Genomic DNA, 21948 nt, shown 5'->3' on the forward strand with positions numbered 1-21948 from the left:
TGAGTAATGTTTCTTCCCATGAAAATAACTCAAGCATTTCATAGCAAGGTAGATATACAAGGAATTGTTAGGCACCAGTGTTTGTTTTGATGTTCATTTTCATTTCAAATGCCTAATATAAAGAGCAGAATATTTTCCTCTACCATGTCGGTGTAGGAAGACATCAGACACATGACTAGCACTGGGCCCTTCACTGAATGGACACTTTCATCAAGCTCTGAATGAGGACTTCTTCTCCTTAGTTTTTCAATCTGCTACCTTGCTGAGGGAACTTAAGTGGATACACCTGGTGGTCTGCTCTCACAGTAAAACTAGAAGTTACCAGGGCCCAGTTGTGCACATGCAGACTTGTGACAGAAGGGGGCAGAAGAGGGCTTCTCAAACAGTCTATCAGGCTTGATGCCAAAGGAGAGCTGTGGAGGCTAAAGCAATTTCAGGAGATTGACCTAATCAGGTATTAGGCAATTGATATCACTGGTAAAGTCAAAACTGGACTGGAGAGAGAATGTAAGCAGAAGTCAGGGATTAACGTAAATCAAGAATTGAGGCCCAAAGAACAAGTTGTTGCAGCAGTATACGGCGGTCCTGAATGATGTAAGGCAATGATATTTATGGCACAGCCTTTCCAAGATGGCATTGGTATTAAAGGATCTAATCCTATGAGCTTTAGTAAGCCGCTCATAAAATTGAGATGATGCAAAATCTGCCCTTGCATTTTCTACACATTCTATCCTAAAATTTTCTTATGTAGAATTTGGGGCAATTTCTCAAATCAGGGACTACTCTAAATAAAGCAAGATAATGTGAAAATTTTGCATTATGTGATTTGAGGTCACATGTCCCTCTCATCCTTGTTTGTTTGTTTGTTTGTTTGTTTTTTTAAAAGATAACTTTTTAGTATTTTTATGTATAGAAAATTCAACAGTGTCCCCTCAGCCCAGCCCCCTCAGTTTGGTGGCCAGTTCTTTAGCCTCTGCCTTCTTCAGCTTGGTGATGTGAGCCACTGACTTCAGATCCAGGTGTTGCTTCCCCAATGGAAGTGGATCTTATCATATCTGTCATTATAATTGGTCCCAATGGCTCTCACCAGCTTAGCCAGAGTTCCTTTGTCTTCCAAGTTAACCTGTGTAAAGGCAACAATGGCACAGGTCTTCCTGTGGACCAGATGCCCCAGCCTGGCCTCCTTTTCATACTTTCTCCTAAATATGCCTCACCTGATGCCTGAAATTCTGTCATCAGTGAATCAGAACTTTAGGTTAAGTGTTGCTTTCTCCCAGAATATTTTTTCTAATGTGGAAATATATATATTCAGAACATAATGCTTATGATGAATTAGATGACCATTTACATATCTATGTGACAAACATTGAGATACTAGACACTGTTGAACTATTGAGGAGAAAGTAAAATAGTCCTCACCTAAACAACAGCTAGCATCCAGGCAGCAGGAAAGAGCCCACTGGCTATGCAGAGGAGAAAACTGACAACAAATCCTGTCCACTTTACAATGATCCACCCCAAATATAACTACAAGGTAGAGGGGCGAGGCTGGTCATCAAATAAATAAATACGCCTAACATGCACTCCCAATATGCCATAGTTATGCACAGATGAAGGTGTACAAATGATTACACAAAGGAGGTAAATGCTCTCTCCGCTTTGAGATCTGAAACACTCTCTAAAGAAAGAGTAAAGAGCTGTACTTCAGGGAGTTATCACAGTGTAACAGAGCATGCATAATACAGAATCAATAGAAGGTTTAAAGCCTCAATCCTTTACCTTCTAGAATCATTACATTATTACTCACCTTTTACCTTTACCATATAACGAATAATAAATTATTGCTTCACTCTTTTATAAAGGAAAGATATGTTTCGCTGTCATTTGATATTGATCTCTTATAATCATCTTTCTTGTTATTGTTCTCAGAAAAGCATACATAAGATAAAATCCCTACAATAAGCGATTTGCTAAGCTAACAATAGCTATTCTCTAATTCAACCGACCTGAAAAAAGTGATGGATATTTTTAAGGAATTTTACATTTTATGCAATAACCTGTAAAATCTATTAGTTTTCTAGTTTAAGGCACAAAGAGGAACAGCTAGGTTTTTTTATGTTTTATTTCTATTTTATATAATAGGATTTTATATAGTTATTTTCATAAAAATATTTTTAAACAATGCATTTTATATTATTTTATATTGTTTGTATTATTACTTTTATTAAAAATACATGAAATACACTTTTATTAAATAGAATCTTACAATCTTATACAAAGTTTTACCTCAAATTGATGCAAAAGCCAGGAACAAAACTCCACCTTAAATTTATCCCTAATTTAAATTATTTCCTCTTCAAATTCCTCTATTTTGTTAAAAAAATTAAACAGTTATAAACATGAACATTTTGTGCATACATACTGACCTCAAATGTTGGAACTTGTACCAGATCTGGCCTTTGGAAACTAAACTTTCTAATCCACTCTCCAGCAATTTTTCATTACAACAGCCACATGCAATTATATCACCGCTTCCACAGATAGGAATCTGATGTTCCTATAATAATATCAGTCTTCTGTCATAGTTTATGCTAGATATTTGGGCAAAGGCCTTGAAAAACAGCATTATACTGCTTAATTTTCATTATTTCTCAGTCAGACTACTTTATTTTAGCCCAGACTACTTTACTTTAGCCCTTCAACAAAAAGGAAATCTATTCTTCCTTAATATGACCTTAATCTTAGTAATTTTCTTTGTCTTCTAATAATATTTGAATTTGGCTTCCAAAATAAACAAACTGATAAATACCCATATAGTTACAGGCCTTAGGAATCAACTGCTATAGCATTTTCTTTTTCACCCAGAAAGGGATTTCAACAAGTTAAATGATTCATCCAATGACAGTCATTTAACTAGCTAAAGAATTGAGATTAAAAATTTTTTTTCATGACAGCTCATGCTCAATTCAGGTCTCTTTCCAATTCAACACCTACTTTTAAGAAAGTACAACTTGAAGAATTCATAAAATTTTTGTTTTTCTATCAATAGTAAGAAACTAATTCAAGTACACTAACGTGGTGGCTTTTTCTTAACGCGAATGCAAAACTAACGAGGAAACAGTATCCCAAATTGAGATCTTTATATCTAATACTCAAAGTTTTTGCCATTAGGTGTTGGCATAACCCACAAGTTCTGTCAATTATAATATTAATTAATAGGCATGTGTAAGAAGTTCCAAAAAATTGCATACTTGAAGGAGTTTTGAAGAGAAGAGTGGGTTTTTCCTAGAATTTTTCTTTTGTAGCTTCTGATTTGTACCTAAAACACTAAATTTGTTCTCTTAGTTTTACTATCAAACCATGAGTGATAAGAAAACAATTCCTAAGTAATTTATTTAGTAGACTCGGTTTGTATTATCTTTTAATACTTATTATATAAAACCAAGACTTTATATTATATAAGACCAAGACTCAGTTTTCTCAAAAACACTATTTAATTAAGCCAGCAATATGCTAATGAAATTCAAGTCAACCCATTTCATAAAGTTAAATGAGTTAGAAAATAAATTCCTGTAGTCCAGGCCAGAACCTGGCAACAATAAAAATGTAAGCAAAATCCATCTTTGGTTCCCTTCTAAGTAAAAATACCCAGGAAGCAATTGGATATAGAAGCCTAAAGAACAGAAGAAACATCTGGACTGGTAACAGAATGGGAATGTATCAGCATATTGATGGTACTTGCCAGGATTCCATCTTATTTTTAAAAAGAGAGAAAACCAGAGCATCATGTCAAAAGTATTTTTGGATGCCAGGTCTAGAAGGAGCACATACCACTTTTGCCTACATTCTGTAGGTCAAAAGTCAGTAACAAGACCCCATCTACATGCAAGGGAAAATAGGAAAGAGGATCAGGTGTATATCTATATACAGAAGCAAAATGCTGTTTGATCTGGTAAATCCACAGCAGTGTCTACCATAGAGGTAAAGCAATATAAATGACTCAAGAAATTTGACCATCAGGTTGCAGAGAAAGAGGACTTGGAAGGAAAACCAGTACCCACTCTCACATATATTAGTTGACTTTGTTTTTAAAGGCTAATATTGATCTCAATAGACAAAAAAAGACTATTGCCTAACTACTTGAATAGAGTCATTTTGGCAGATATCCATTAAAAATGTCTTTTGTCTAACAATTCTGTAAGTATTTCCAAGAGATTTAACTTATAGGTATGTTTTTAAACTGTTTTACCTAGATGGCTCATTATTAAGTTATTTATGTAGCTATGGTGGACAACTGGTATCTCGTCCCAAGAGGTCCAAAACTGAATTAAATATCTCTACCCTCTCCTTAATTCTCTCTCCTTTTTTTTTTTAAGGATTTTATTTACTTGAGAGAGATTGAGCCAGAGAGAGAGAGAGAGAGAAAATAAGTAGGGAGGGGCAGAGTGAGAAGGAGAAGCAGACTCCCCACTGAGCAGGGAGCCCAAACTGGAGTTTGATTCTGGGACTTCAGGATCATGACCTGAGCTGAAGGTAGACACAACTGAGCCACCCAGGGGCGCCTCTCCTTTTCTTTCAATCCTTGCCCTTACCATGTCTATACCTCCTTTTTTATATGCAATATCCTGGTTAACAGCCACTACCAAGATACCCAACACAGAAAATCTGGAAAGCATTATTCTTACCCAACAACCTTCTTCATTCAATCAGTCCTTCAGACCTGACCAGTGTTTCTCATAAATATGTCTTAAATTTGTCCCTTTTCTATTTCCAGGGCTAGCACCTTAGTTCAAGCCTTCAGTATTTCCTACTTAGATGATTACAACAGCTTTCTAATTGCTTTTTACTTTTGTTGTGTTTTGTTGTTGTTGTTGTTGTTTTCACTTCATTTCTTACCTACCTTCAGCCCATACATCCTCCACACTGCTCTTGGTATAATCTTTATGTAATACAATTTGATCCCTAACTCGTAACGTAGGTTTTAGTTCCAAGGTAACCCCCAGCTGGCTAGCAAATTCCATAACTCCAATCAGCTCTTTTTTGTGGATAGAGTATAAAATTTTTAGATGTTGAAAAAAATAAATTCTCCTTTAATATGACCTTGCAATAGATTTTTATGATTTCAACTATACCTGCTTCCCATCTCCATTGTGTGTAACTTTCCACATCCAAACATACTGTTTTCTATTCTCAAGTAGTTATTCAAATTTCTAGAGATCTTTGATGCCCTGATGGCTTTGTACATCATATTTCTGTCTTCTTGAAATGCAGTTGCCTTGTTGTTTGCACAGAGTCCTTTAGGACCCAGTTCAAATTTTTTCCTCTTTGAAGATATCTCAGCCCTTGTACACACTGCTGATACAGTTCTTAGCATATTACATAATTTGTTTACTTCACTATTTACCTTTTCCTTAAGATCCTTTGGGCTGTAAGTAATGAAAATTCTGATTTAACTGTCTTAGATTATATGAAAAATAATCTCACATAACAAGAAGTCCATTAGTAAAGTGGTTCCAGAGGTTTGTTTTTTTTTTATAGCAGCTCACCAATTTTCTCATAAACCCAGTTTCTGTGCATCTTTTTGTTCTACTATCCTCAGTGTGTTTACTTACTCTTAGTCCAGTTTACATCATGGTTACAAGGAGACTGCCACAGGTTATATCACATTCATACATATGACACCATGTAGCAAAAGAAAAGGGACTGATCCTTCTTCAACAAGAAAAATTTTCTTATAAACTTCATTAGAAGAGTTAACTTCCTTTATCATTTGCCAGAATTGGGTCTTGTATTATCCTGAGCCAATCACCTGATCAGATGGCAATTACGTGAACTGACTTACTTAATTGGCTTAGAATGGTTAGAATATATCCCTAAACTGGTCATCTTCCCTGAAGCTTTTGATATCTGAACAAAATCTGATTCTTTCTTCAGTTGTAAAGGGGAGACTAGATTTAGTTATAGATAAAACCCTATGTCCCCTTTCTAGATTGTGAGGCCCTCTCTTAATCATCCATCCTTAACACAGAACATTGCAGCTAGCACATATAATTAGTATTCAATAAATAAATAAATACCTGTTGAATTAATTAAAATAATTATACCACATACATTTATACTGCCTATAGGTTAACTTATCTTGACTATAGTACTTAAAACAGCAATCAAGTCATATTATACTGAACAAGCCATATTTTACTGAAGTCATTACATTAAATACATAAGTCCCCATTGGTACTCTAATAATCACTTTTGCTTTTTAAAAAAAAAATAGAACTCCCTAGCTCTCTGCAATCAGGGGAAGTTGAGTTAAATGACTTGCAGATAAATATGATTCTCTGGAATAAAAGTTTTTGAAGAGCTATCAGTTGTTATCAATGATTGGGTCTACAGTATGAGGTGCTTAACTCTGCTGTTTCTTAAAACCCTGATTAAAAATAAAAGGCTATAGAGGTGCCCTGGTGGCTCAGTTTGTTAAGCGTCTGACTTCAGGTTAGGTCATGATCTCAAGGACCTGGGATTGAGCTCCACATTGAGTTCCATGCTCAGTGGTGAGTTGGCTTGTCCCTCTGACCCTCCCACCGCTTATCCTCTCTTTCAAAAAATAAATAAACAAAATCTTAAAAAAAAAATGAATAAAAGGACTGTACCTAGTAATTTGACAAGAAGTGTTTTATGGGGAAATCTTAAGTAATAGTAAGCAGCTACTTACTATCTTTTAAAATATAATTTTCTAAGGGATGCATGGCTCAGTGGTTGAGTGTCTGCCTTCAGCTCCGGGTGTGATCCTGGGGTCTCAGGATCAAGTCCCACATCGGGCTCCTTGCATGGAGCCTGCTTCTCCCTCTGCCTGTGTCTCTGCTTCTCTCTGTCTCTGTGTGTGTGTGTGTGTCATGAATAAATAAATAAAATCTTTAAAAAAAATCTCTATTTTAAAATATAATTTTATATGTTAAGACAATGAGTTTTGGGGAATTACTGAGCAGTTTCTGATTTTTGCTGGCTCCTATCCTATTGTTTTGTTTGGTTGTTTGGATTTGTTTGTTTTGGACTGTGAAGATTGATACTTTTTTAAAAGATATTTATTTATTTATTTATTCATTCATTCATTCATTCATTCATGAGAGACACAGAGAAAGAGGCAGAGAAATAGGCAGGGGGGGGAGCAGGCTCCTCCCAGTGAGCCCGATGTGGGACTCGATCCCTGAACCCCCCAGGATCATGACCTGAGCTAAAGGCAGACACTCAACAACTGTGCCACCCAGGCTCTCAGAAGATTGATAAGTAACTCCTTTATTTTCAGGCTCAAATTTACTTTCTCTGTTTGCACATCAAAAGATCACTCTTTGAAAAGGTTGAATGGAGGTTTTCCTTGCTTTTGTTCTAACTCAGTTTTCTATTTCATTTGTATTACTGTAGTTACAAGAGAAAGTTACTTTGCCGTTCTTTAAAGAACTTCATATGTGTTGCTTTTATTGCAGCAAAATCCAGCCTTGGATTTCAAATCAAATACTTGTCATGTTTAATAACTCAGAATTCTTGTTTTTGTTTTGGCATGTGTGATTCAGTTTTGACCAATGACAAGTGAACAGCTTGCACAAATAATTCTAGTCTTTTCTAGAGTTGACAGTCTGCCTGAAACACTAACCACTCTTGACAGATATGCCACATAATTGTCTCTGGCTTGGGTTTAGTCATCTGAAATTGTTAAAGGGAAGAGCCCTATTGTACATGTCACTTTCCTTTTTAAATTAGGCCATTGTACACTTAATGTTTTCTAGGTTGTTATAAATGTCCTTAATTTACCAAAAGGGTGGAACTTTTATTATTTTCTTCCAAGTAAAATTTATTCACTCTTAGAGAGACTGCTGCAAACTGTTGACATGAATTGATTGATGATTCTGAAAATCTCACAAGACTTAATCTAGAGCTTCAGTAATTAAATGTTGTAGGAATAATTGCACAAGTAGACCAGTGGACTTCAGTGAGCAGATGCAGGGAAGTGCATAAGTATATTAAGGAAAAGAATATTATGTTAATCATCCATTCTTTCATTCATCTGCTAAGTTTTTATTTAGTGCCTATTATATACATAATTTATAGCTCTTTAAGAAAGGGCTTATAAACAAATGATTGCACATTTCTCTTTTCTCTTTCTTCTACTCAGGATTCTCTTTTCTCTTTCCTCTACCCAGGATTCTCTTTTCTCTTTCCTCTACCCAGGATTCTTAGCAGTGATTATCTTGAAGAAGTCATTTGTTGTTTCTGAATATACACTACAGTTAGGACCAGTTGGTATTCCAGCCTCTGGATAATACTATATCCACCAGTTTTGGTGTTTTATATGGAGGTAACTAGTGATACCAGCTATGACACATCAAGCTTTTTGGTTCTGGGTGGTTAACTTAAAATTTCTCAGCCTCCATTTTCTCATTTGTAAAAGTAGAATAAAATACTTACCAAAAGTACTTAGCATGAGACCTGACACCTATAGCTACTCAGTACATTCATACTGAATAAACCAATAATTGGAAGAATTGAAATTTTTTTGAAAGATAAGTGACATAAAATTATGCAATATGCCTTGTACTGCTCCTAGCCTTAACAAATATTTCTTCTTATCTTCTTTTTTTAATCAAATTATAACACTTCATTTGTTGGAGTATAGTTTAGGAACATTTTAATTAGCACTCCCCAACTGAAGTATGTTATCAGATAAGTGGGCATAAATTTACAATTCTGTGGTCTAATTCGTGCACATTTTGTCTAAGTGTAAATGGGAAAACCATGTAAGTGGGAAAAGTTCTGGGACACACTTCTAGTATTTCTCACCATCCCACATCTTGCCACCATTCTGGACAGTTTCATTTCTAAATGGATGATTCAGCTAAAAAAATGCCTCAAGAGCTCTTCACATCCTATTTTACCAATAAATTTTAGCTTGTTCACACTTCAGCAACCACTTTCCTTGGCTACATATTAAATCTTTTCATCACTAGGAATAGCTCTTTATCCAAAGTTTTAAACTCAGAAAATAACATATTAGCCCTATCACATTTTGACTTTATTGTGTATACTAAACCTGGATTTCACTGCCAGTAGACACTCGACTCCTAATGTCTGTCTTTCTTGAGAATCATGCAGCCACTCAGACTATGACTTACTTTCCTAGCAATTTTCTTAACTATTGATTTAAATATCTGTTAATTTCTTCCATCTCCCTCTGTATCTACCAAGTCACTTATAAAATGTCTCATGAGTTAGTACTCCCCTCTCCATCTCCACTAAACTCTTAACTCCGGACATTCTGATTTCCTGATTAATACTACTATTGTTTATTATTTCATCTACCCAATTCAATGGTTTTGCAATGCTCATAAGATAAAGACCAGGGGTGCCTGGGTGGCTCAGTTGGTTAAGCATTTGTTTTCAGCTCAGGTCATGATCTCAGGGTTCTGGGATGAAGGCCTGCTCCAGGCTCCCTGCTCAGCAGGGAATCTGCTTCTCCCTCTCCTCCCCAGCACTTGTTCTTTCTCTCTCTCTCTCTCTCTCTCTCTCTCTAGTAATGAAAATCTTTTAAAAAATAAAATATAAAAATACATTTAAAAATTTAAAAACATAAAGATCAAATTCTTTACTCTTGTTCTATATAGAATATCCAACAAAATAAATTTTATTACCAGTGTCAGAAAAACTTATATTTCTCCGAAGCAACCGGTTTGTTTTCAACATATGAAAATGTTGGTTTTCTTAACTTGCAGGGTAATAAGTACCAGTTTAGGGTCTAGGGTTTCCCTGAATGCAAACCCCGATTCTGCTATTTATTAGGTGTTTGACTTTCCACAAGGTACTTAGCTTTTTAAATTTTTTTTAAAGTTTTTATTTTATTAATTTGAGAGAGAGAGAGAGAGAGAGAGAGCGCAAGCAGGGAGAGTGGCAGGCAGAGGGAGAGGAAGAAGCAGGCTCCCTGCTGAGCAGGAAGCCCAATGTGGGGTTCAATCCCAGGACCCTGAGATCATGACCAGAGCTGAAGGCAGACACTTAACCAACTGAGCCACCCAAACACTCCAGTACTTTTATAAGACCAATTTTTGTCAGTCATTTAAAAGAAGATAATAGGGACGCCTGGGTGGCTGAGCGGTTGAGCATCTGCCTTTGGCTCAGGGTGTGATCTCCCTTGGGTCAGGGATAGAGTCCCACATTAGGCTCCCTGATGGGAGCCTGCTTCTCCCTCTGCCTATGTCTGCCTCTCTCTCTGTATCTCTCATGAATAAACAAATAAAATATTTTTTAAAAAAGAAGATAATAATAATATTCACTTTCACAGCATCGTTGTGAGAATTAAGGTAGTGTGATAAGATTTGGGACCATAGAATTGGACAGCCTTATGACACAGAATCCAACCAGGTGTGAGGCTTGCAGTTGCAAGTTGTGGTTCTATCTCATAGGAAGAATTTATTCATTTAACAAATGTTATTAAGCACCTTCCATGAGTAAAATCATGTTGTGGTCTTCAAGGATACAGCAATGGATAAAACATACAAAAATACCTACCCTTCTTTATATAGCTTTTTTTTTTTAAGATTTTATTTACTTATGCATGAGAGACACAGAAAGAGAGGCAGAGACACAGGCAGAGGGAGAAGCAGGCTCCACGCAGGGAGCCCGACGTGGGACTTGATCTCGGGACTCCAGGATCATGCCCCGGGCAGAAGGCAGGAGCTAAACTGCTGAGCCACTCAGGGATCCCCTCTTATATAGCTTCTAAGAGAAATAAGATATATACTCATAAGATATTGATAAAAGCTAGGGAGAAAAATGAAACAATTAAGATATATAAGGAATATGAGGGTTAAGGAGTATAGTTTTAAGATGGAGTAGCAAGGAATGGCCTTATTAAAATGGTGGCATTAAGAAAAAGGCCTCAATGAAGTAAGAGAATGAATGGCTAGGTGTCTAAGGAAGAGAATATGAGGAAGAGGAAATAGCATATGCAAGGCACTGAGGTATGTTAGAGAGAAACCAGTGTAGCTTTCTGAGCCTACAATGAGACCAGTATAACCTGAACAAGGGGAAAAATAATAGGAAATGAAGTCAGAGGGGAAAGGGGGAGAGGTGAGGACAGGTTATATACAAATTTCTATGCCATTACTAGAATATTGGCTTTAATTTAACTAAAACAGGAAGTCATTAGAAGGTTCTAGAAGATAAAAGACACGATTTGGTTTATATTTTAAAAGAATCACTCTGGCTGTTGTGTTAAGGATCAATTGTGGCGGAAACAAGAAAATCAGTTAGGAGGCTAATGCAATAATCCAGATGAAAGAGTATAGTGGCTCAGATCAGGGTACAGTAGTAGAAGGAGTGAAATATCATTATATTCTGGGTTTATTTATAAACATAAAGTGAACAGAATTGTATGATGGATTGGCTGAAGGGCATAAGAGCAACAAATAATGATACCAAAATTGTTGCCTGAAAGATTAGATTTTCAAGAGAGCATGTTCTAAGGGTAGGAAAAAAATATAAAGAGATCAAGTTGGACTATTAAAATCTGAAAGAACTACTGAACAGCATTATCTGAACTAAACATAAAAATGAAGGAATCATCATATCAGTGAAAGATACAGTTTAAAGGTATAAGAGTAGGTGATACTGTGGAAGAGTCAGAACAGATACAAAGGCAAAGAAGTCCAAATATATGGTGGGTAAAGCCAACATTTAAAAGCCAAAGAGATAAGGCAGAAACAAAAGAAGACTAAAAAAAAGGAGTTGGAGATGTAAAAGATGAACCAAATAAGTATTGAATCCTACAAGACTAAAGAAAGTATAAAAGCAAAAGTGATATGATTAATTGTGTCAAATGTTCCTAATAGGTCAAGTAATTAGGGCAAGAATGTATGTGAATCAGAAATTCTCTTAGTTTAGTGGTCACAGAGCCAGAAGGAAAGCCCTTTAAATACTTTAAGATTCAGAGAAATACAAGACTTATTTGAGTGACATAGCAGCATGTAGGAGGGTAGGGAGATAGGATGGCAGGAATGCGGTCAGGAGACAGATATGAGGGGATATAGCAGAATGTTAATGTCAGTCTGAAAAATTATGTAATTTTTAATATGACTCTAAGGAACATGGGTTAAAAGATTCCCTCAGTTGGAAGGCATTGACCTAGAAAAACCAAAATAGGTCTCAACGGTCAGCATCCCACCCAGAAACCACTCTGGTGGCTAGGAAACCTAATCAAGCAGAGAAAACAACACAAAAATTGCTTAGAAAGGTATTTCGAAGATCATTTGGGATATCATGTTTGCTTTTTTTAATGACAAAGCATTTTATTTTTTTATTATAAATATATTCAAACATCTATAAAAATAGAGAAGATAGTACCATGACCACATACCCCCTTATAGACACATACTGTCAACAAGTTTCAAACAATTATCAAAGTTTTGGTACATTTGAGAAAGTGTCATTTATTTCTTAGACTTATAATTAGGTACAGAAATATTTGAGAGAATTAAACTATAGTATTTATTATTATATTTGTATGTATGCTATCTTAGTTTTTTTTTAATATTTAAGAGAATTTGGCCTTTAAAATAATAGATTAACCAAATAATTAAATAAGCTTGTGATTTTAAGTTGAAATGGCACTGCATTTATAAGTCATGTGAAATAGTTAAGTAAACAGTATATTGCATTTATATTTACAGTACTATGTACCACATATAATAAAGAAATTTTTTCTGTCAGGACAGACCACTAAATAACTTAAAAAGATAGTTGAATATACTAAATTTATAAATGAAGTTCAAAATATTTAAGAGCATTAGGATTCTGAGAAATCAGTAATCGAAGACTGTCCCACCCTGAAAGCCATTTTTGAAATTTAGTACATTTATAGAGTATAAGATATGTAAATTAAACTTAAAAGTTTAAGGAAATTTGTGTTTTTTAAATTTAAAAGTTAATAAAGTGAATGTTACTTTTTAAAGCCAAAATAATTTTTGAAATATCTTTTCTAGGCTCAAAGTGTTTAAAAACATCAGAAGACTAGTAGTGTTAAGAACAGTGGTTGGCACATAGTAAACATTCATTAAATGTCATTGCTTCCCTTTGGCTGCTTACATGCTTGGCGTCAAAAATTTAGCTGACCTCTAACACAACCTTGTAGAATGAATTCTGAATACTCACCTGTCTCCTGGGTTCGCCTTTCCAGTCTATACCTTCCCTTTACATCATTTCCATATATAATTTAAATTTTATTTTTCTACATTGTATACATAAATAACAAATACATAAATAGAAAACCATATAAATCCTTCACATTTGGTTCCTCATTTGCATTTCAGCTTCATTTTTTACTGTCCCCTCAATACACTCATGGTCATACCATACCAATATATCTGCTAGGGCATGAGATATCCTGACTTTCACATCTTCCTTCTAGCTAAAGATACTAAAATACTCTTCTTCCCTTTTTTCCTGGGAAACTTCTTGGCATCTCTCAATACCCAGTTTAAATAGCTTCTCTAAAGCTTGTCCATTCTTTGCTAGAGTCAGTTAAGCCTTTCTCTGGATTGCCAACTTCTTGTTTATATTGCTTATCAAATTATTTGGGAATTAATTGTTTAAAATCTGTTCTCTTGGGGCACCTGGGTGGCTCAGTGTTTGAGCATTTGCTTTTGACTCAGGTGGTGATCCCAGGGTCCTAGGATGAGTCCCACATCAGGCTTCCTGCAGGGAGCCTGTTTCTCCCATCTGCCTATGTCTCTGCCTTTTTCTGTGTGTCTCTAATGAATAAATAAATACGAGCTTTAATAAATAATAAATAAAATCTTTCTCTTGCCTAAGCTCCTAACCTCCTTAAATTCTCCTACAATAATTTCTTTGAATAACTTTAGTCAAGAGTTAATAAATACAGAATATAATCAGCACCTTAATGCTTGATTTCTGTAATTACTTAGCATGAACTGCTATGTATTCTCATGTATGTGAATTGTTTCTCTCACTAAGATAAATTACATGACTTAATTTGTCCTGGACTATCTGGGTTTTAGCATTCAGAGTCTCATATCCAAGGAAATCCGTTAGTTCTGGACAGACTGGGACTGTTTTTCACCTTACACCACAATCATAAGGAGCATATATCCAGGACTTATATTCATGGTTTCTGGCACTGTATTTCATATTTTATTAAAATTAATTCTTTTGATCTGTAAAACAACTCTACCACTGGGTACTATTGTTATCTCTATCTTAAAGATAAGAAAAGCAAGACATTAAGTAAGGTACACAAGGTCACAAGGCTGTTCGTGGAAGAATGAGATTTGAATTAGGCAATCTGACTCCAGAGCTCCCACTCTTAACAATTACACCATATTGCCTCTCACAGTTATGGATGTATTATTACTAGCATTATGAACAACATTAGAGCACCAATACTTTCATCACGACTTGTCATGTGTCTGGTGTGTACCAAGTACTTAACAAATCATCTCCAAGTTGGGTTGCCAGATAAAATACAATACATAGTTAAATTTGAATTTCAAATGAACAATGAATCATTTTAATGAATCATTTTTAGTATAAGTATATCCCATATAATACTTAAGACATACTTAAGCTAAAAAATTGTTGTTTATCTTAAATTAAAATATAACTGGGTGTCCTCTAGTTATTTGCTGAATCTGGCAATTGTATGGCTACCCGATAGGATAAAGTAAGGGTTATTATTATTATGCATGACAAAAGCCTCTAAAAAGGTGCATTGCTTGTTCAAGGATAAAAAACTTTGGGGTGGAGTCATAAGTATCTACCTGATACATTTATTTCAGTCAATATATGAATGTTCACTTGTCCAGTTGCAATACTGTTTTTTTTAATTGAACCTCTGACCTTTATGTTAAATAATTGCCTATATCTAAGGCTAGAATTCAAAATTTTTATTTCCCCAAAGTGTTTAGTTGGCTTATTCATCCATTTAATCACTCATTTGCAAAAGTACTGTGATTGGGCCTATTTATTTTTCTATAAGCAACAGACTCAAAATTATTTACAGTAATAGAAGTCCAAGATTTTCCAATGATACAGCAAAGAACAAACCAGTGGAGCAGATGATAAAAGCACAACAAAAGTAGGATAACAGTGTGCTAAAGACAGAAGTACAAGTGCCGAGTGCAGCAATGCAGATTGTTCTACTTAAACCCCTGATTAAACTGTTCTTTAAGCTTTGTTTTCTTTTAATCTCTTAGTTCTAGAGATGCATTTTATTATTCAAATGAAGCTATAAAATGCAAAACTTTAAACTTTAAATAAACAACATTTTAATTCAGTAGTGAGACTGAATATTAGTTTCCATTAAGGAGAAAGAAATTGACCAAGTATCAGCAGCATTTAAGATCTGCACTCTGTTAGTTTAAAGACATTAGATTGGATTTTATATTTTTGCATAACATATTTAAATGAAAGCTATATTGAAATGAATGGTCATTGTTACTTTGTTTCAACTGATAATATTAACACCCAAACTATGAGAAATAACTGTATTCATCTCATTCAGAGATATTTATCTATTTATTTATTTATTTATTTATTTATTTATTTATTTATTTATTTATTTTTAAAAGATTTATTTATTTATTTGAGAGAGAGAGAGAAAGTACAAGCAGGAGATGCAGAGGGAGAGAGAATCTCAAGGAGATTCCACTTGCATGTGGAGCCCTGTGCGGGGCTTGATCTCTCAATCCTCAGATCAGGACGTGAGCTGAAGCCAAAAGTCCATGCTTCACCAACCACCCAGGCACCCCCTCCCTCAGAGATATTTAATGATACTAAGTGTGGAGTACTGTAAAATATGCAGTGGACCAATTTAAAAATTTAATATTATTGCCTGTCCTCAAAAAGTTGAAATTTTGGTTAAAAATAAAGAATAAGGCAAAACTGAGGCAGAATGAAATGAACAGAAAAATATTTTATGCCAAAAGTGACATTATTATTCTAATAAGAAAATGGATTACTAAATCAAAATATATAACTAGAAATCCTATTCCTTATCTCTTCCCATTCTTTAAGTTTAATATTTATAAATGCCATCTCTAATCATTTAGACATAAGAAAGAGTACAAGGATTTCTTTAGTATTGGCTGGCAAAGTTTTTATGGAAAACATTTTAGAGTGTAATGACCTTCTCCTCACCACCTAAGAGCTGTTTATTTACACAGTTGCCACTTCAGCATTCTCAATTCATGAAGCATTACATAACTATGCAAATATGCACTTCAAGCCTGACTCCTATTCATAACTCTCATAGGTATTAAATGTATTTCATTTGATAAGAAACAAATATTGGCTTTCTTCTTGTCTATCAGAGAGTACCAAAGCACTATTCTCTTACAAAATGAATATGTAAATGAACTGATGAATATAAAATCTCCCATCCCAATAAAATCTATACTATTCTCCAAACAATAGAAGCCATCTTCTCTCTTATAAGATTATATTTGACCTTCATTCCCTCTTCCTGGAATGACCTCCTGAGTCATAATCTTTATCTCCTGAGTCATAATCTTCACCATTTCATCACTAGTATGAAGTCTTACTTGAACAACTTCAATCTTAAGAATTTCTAACTCTGCCCAAGACTTACATCACATTGTCTTCATCAAGTCATTTAGCACAGTAGTCTACCTGTCCCACCCCTCCCCCCTGGGGATGCCTGAAACCACAGATAGTACCAAAACTTATATATGCTATGTTTTTTTCCTAGGCATACATACCTATGATAAAGTTTAATTTATAAATGAGGCATAGTAAGAGATTAACAATAATAACTAATAATAAAATAGAACAATTCTAACAATATACTATGATAAAAGTTAATTGAATATGGTCTTTCCCTCTCTCTCAAAATATCTTACTGTACCATATTCAATTCTTTTTGTGGTAATGTGAGACATAAAATGCCTGTGTGATGAGATGAAGTAAGGTGAATGATGTTGGCATTGTGACAGTCTATTAGGCTACCACTGACCTGCTCACCATACCTCAGAAGGAGGGTCACTTGCTGGATTGTGGTTGACCATAAATAACAGAAGCCATGGAAAATGAGACTGCAGATAAGGAGGGATTACTACATATGTATTTCAGTCTTGTATGTAGGTCTATATCTTAACGAATTCTCACACTTAATATGTGTAACAAATGCTCATTAATACTTTTACTGAGCTTGGGTTTTGGTTCCAATATTTTCTAGCTGTATGTATAATCTTAATCTCTCTGAACCTCAGTTTCCACTGTGTAGAACGGGGGTAGTGATGACCAGGTTCTGCATACAATAGTCAATAAGAGGTGGTGGTGCCATTGCTGCTACTGAGGACAGTGACAAATCTGACTGTATCAACAATGACAAGTATGACAATATCAACAGTGACTATTTTCTCCTTCATTATTTTCTTTCTATGTGCTTGAGCTGATTTGATCCTTTATTGAACACAATATGAATGTTTTTATTTGTTGCTTTTGCTAAACAATATTTCTCTGAGCCTATTTGTTTCAGACAAAACCCAATTAATTCATTCAAATTATGTTCTGAGCTTAATATGTTCATGAATATCATCCAGCACAATGGATTTTTTTTTTAAATTTTAGTACATTTGTGACAAAAACTAATCATTATCCATAATTAAAACTGAGACTACCAAAAAAATGTTTAATGAAACACAATACAAAGTCCAGAATTATACCCAATGATGTTCAAGAATTTAGCTGTTAAAAAATTTCAAATCAGTGAAGGAAAGATAGATTATTTAATAAATAGTGCTTGGATAATCAACTAGAGTGGGGGAAGCTGGATACATACTCACACAGTACATTAAATTCCAAATGTATCAAAGACTTACAGAGAGAAAAACATTATAAAAATATTAGAGAAACAAAAGATGAGAGAATTTTTTTATAAATAAGAAAAAACTTTAATAAATCAAGTATATTATATATAAAGCTTTTTAGTGGCAAAGAATTAATTTCCTTAATGAATATAGAACCTTTACAAATCCATAAAAATGACTAAAAGATATTGATGAGTAATTTAATAAAAAATAAATATATTGGTCTTGAAACACATGAATTGGTGTTCAACCCGAGTCATAATAATAGAAATTAAATACAAACATATACCATTTGAACTTGTCAGATTGGCAGGCAGCAATAATAAAAACAATAAAAAATTTGGTGGCATTCTACTGGTGAAAATGTGGAGAAACAGACTCCCAGGTGCAGGGGGAGTTTAAATCTCATGACCTATTTGGTACATAATTTACATTTTTAAATTTAGCTTTTGACTATTTATTACAAATACAGTAGGGCACGTGAAAATGATGTATGTATGATAATATTCACTGTAGCTTTGGTTGTAGAAAACAATTGGAAACAAATACTCATCAACAGAGAACTGGTGAAGGTTTTATTACACCTATAAAGATAAAACTCTATATACTTCAGAAAGATCTCTCTATACTGATTTAAAACTGTCTCAAGATGTATTACTCCATTTTGTAAGCAACGTGTAGTCTGTGTGTCATATGCTACTATTCTTATTAAAAATAAGAAATATATGGGATCCCTGGGTGGCGCAGCGGTTTGGCGCCTGCCTTTGGCCCAGGGCGCGATCCTGGAGACCCGGGATCGAGTCCCACGTCGGGCTCCCGGTGCATGGAGCCTGCTTCTCCCTCTGCCTGTGTCTCTGCCTCTCTCTCTCTCACACTGTGTGCCTATCATGGATAGATGAAAATTGAAAGAAAAATTAAAAAAAAAATAAGAAATATATATTTATCTACTTTCCCTTGATAGCAAATGCATAGAAAATCTTTGTAAGGATAAAAAATTAAAAAAGAGGGATGCGCAGGTGGCTCAGTTGGTTAAGTGTCTACCTTTGGCACGGGTCATGATCCCAGGGTCCTGGAATTGAGCCCTGCATCCAGCTCCCTGCTCAGCAGAAAGTCTGCTACTCCAGCTCTTTGTCTCCCTCTGTATTCTCTCTCTTGCTCTCTCAAATAAATAAAAAATAATAAATAAAATAAATAAATTAAATAAATAAAAAATAAATTTTAAAAAAATTTTTAAAAATTAAAAAATAAATAAATAAAAATAAAAATAATAATATATAAAATATATATAAAAATATATAAAAATATAAAAAATAATAAATAAAAAAAGAAAACTAGTAACAATGATTTGTGTAGGAAGGGAAAATTGGCACAAGGAAAAGAAAGGAGAGACTTAACTTTCACTATAGTCCTGTTTACATCTTTTGGACTTTGTAACATAGATTCATTACCTATTCAAAAAGTAAAAGAAATAGATAATTTAAAAAAAACTATAATTAGCAATGTGTTAGGGCAATAAACTGAATAATCTCCTCATATCTTTTTTATAAAAAACATAATTTAGGCACTGCCAGTCCATTTTATTACTTTATCATATAGAAGGGATAAACTCAAGGATGATCTCACCAGATATCTTCTGTTTGCCTCTCTAGAACCACTCTCTCCCTTCACTCTGCTCCCTGCCCAGGGCAGCTGACCTACATGGATAGCATATAGAGTTTCTTTTGCTATGATTGGATACAGCCAGTGGGTAGCCCCAGCAGGAGATTACAAGGAAAGTAGGAAGTGCAATTGGCGTGTTCCCTGGGATAGGGAACAGGGTACCCTGGGCAGGGTATCCCCTGCCTCAAGTTCTTTAAGGCTCTCTCAATTAACTATGTCTTCACTGCTCCTTTCAGTTAAGGACACTCTCCTGTTGTCCCAGAACATTCCCATAGTTCAGGTTTGAGAGTGTTAACAAAGCCACTGTTACTGTCCTCAGTTTAGTGCCTGTTCATTGTGCTTTCCCTCCACCACATCCATACCTTTTCTTAACAGTCTCATTAAATCTTCCCTGAATCATTTAAATGGGCATTATTTCCTATTTGAACTCTGACTTACAGTGAAAGAAGTAAGTTGTGTTGTTGCTGATTGTCATGGCTATAACTGAAATACCAAGGAGCAAAAGAATGTATTTCATCATTGGCAAGAACCATGTACGAGAATATCATGGTTAGAGAGTTCTCTATTACATCAAAATAATATCTATGTTAAAATAGAGTATTCAAAACAAAGCACACTCTATCTAGTCTCCTGGTTTTCAAAGGCCAAGCTTTCTATTTTGCTTCTTTTTGAAAATTTTTATTGTTCAATGTTTTTACTATTTAATAGTACACCTACTATAGAGTAAAGAGTAGAAAGAGTTCAGTGAAATTCCTTCATTTAGAAGGAATGAAAAACATATTGATATCTCCTTGTAGGTAAGAAATCTTAAATCTTTTCAGTTTCTTTTCACTATTCCAAGGTGCTTGGTGATTATTATTTTTTTTTAAATTTTTATTTATTTATGATAGTCACAGAGAGAGAGAGAGAGAGAGAGAGGCAGAGACACAGGCAGAGGGAGAAGCAGGCTCCATGCACCGGGAGCCTGATGTGGGATTCGATCCCGGGTCACCAGGATCGCGCCCTGGGCCAAAGGCAGGCGCCAAACCGCTGCGCCACCCAGGGATCCCGCTTGGTGATTAAATATAGACATTGAATTACATGTTGTAGTAACTATTTCATTATTAATATGAAGAGAGTCATTGGTACCCTCAGTTGATTCATGTGCCACTCATCATTTTTCATTATGACTATATGACATCATGAAAGAGGAGTGAATTCCACAAAATATAGTAATTAACAGTGGCACTTTTCACTTAGGCTTGGTCAAATAGATTTATGTTATTTTGAATGGCAAAATCATTACAATACTTTGTAATATTATAGGAAGTAACCATGAGGAGTTTTGGTCCAGACAGATGTTCAGTGGTTATCTCATGACAGAACACTTAAGAAAGTTGTCAAATCTAAAAATGAGTTATGCATTATCATTTACAAAACGAGTTCCAAATGTGCAGCCTGTCTTGTAATGTCTAGTAGTATGCTATTTGGCAGATATTCTCTTAAAACACACACCCCTCATTTCATGTGCCCCTTCAAGATAAAGGTAATTTTTAACAGTAGGAAAGGTAAGTATTTTTTTAAATGGACTATGGAGGGAGTATTTTGAAAATGCTATGTTTGGATGTCTTCATAGCTAAGTGGATTCAATGCCAAAAATTTATGTAAAAACATTACTCGCAAAATCTCTGATATATGTATACTTTTAAAACTTGGGGATAAAAAAATTAAAAAAATAAATAAAACTTGGGGATAAACTTTCTAAGCTGTTACAAATTCTTCTATATAAAAAATTAAAATGTATAAAAGTGCAACAATTGCCACTAGTTTGTAAGAACAACTGGTAACTATCAGGTAATACTAAAATTTCTCACAAAATGTTTAAAATGTTTGCTTAGCTATTAAATAATAACATTAAAAATTGCTATTATTATTATTATTTTAAAAATATATCAATGACAGTACAGATTCTGTTGCATTTTCCCAACAACAGTTTTGTGAAATCTTTCACATCAATGATGCCAAAGAAACCAAATATGTAAACCAGACTTCCGTGCCATAAAATGGGAAACTAAGATCTTAAATAAATTCCAGAATATTCAATAATATAATTCTCACTAAGACGTATTAATAATAATGCTGAGAGAGAACAAAAAAATGCATTTTGGTTAAAACATACAAATGAAATTTTAATTGTTTTTGAATACTAGTTACTGTTTTTGTCTTTTTAAAATTTTTCCTTTCTTTATGTTTTATAGTGCAATACGTTAGTTTGAAAGAATATGCATATAACTCTTGAAAAAGCATGTATGTCTAAGAGTTGCTCCACAGTTTTTTCCTCTGAGAAGTCTGTGATGAAAAGTTGGGTGACCTGTGCTTTTAATAACTGACTTGCAGGTCCTGAATGTCAAGGGTAAGCCTC

The 21948-nt window shown here is 34.5% G+C and overlaps 1 protein-coding gene across 2 annotated transcripts in view; it reads left to right on the plus strand.

Annotated features, from left to right (window-relative positions):
• PIK3C2G (phosphatidylinositol-4-phosphate 3-kinase catalytic subunit type 2 gamma) overlaps nucleotides 1-21948 on the plus strand; it is a 373997-nt gene that overhangs the window by 183378 nt on the left and 168671 nt on the right. The window lies entirely within an intron of this gene.

The sequence above is a fragment of the Vulpes lagopus genome, chromosome 21, assembly GCF_018345385.1.
Source record: "Vulpes lagopus strain Blue_001 chromosome 21, ASM1834538v1, whole genome shotgun sequence".
Lineage (NCBI taxonomy): Eukaryota > Metazoa > Chordata > Mammalia > Carnivora > Canidae > Vulpes > Vulpes lagopus.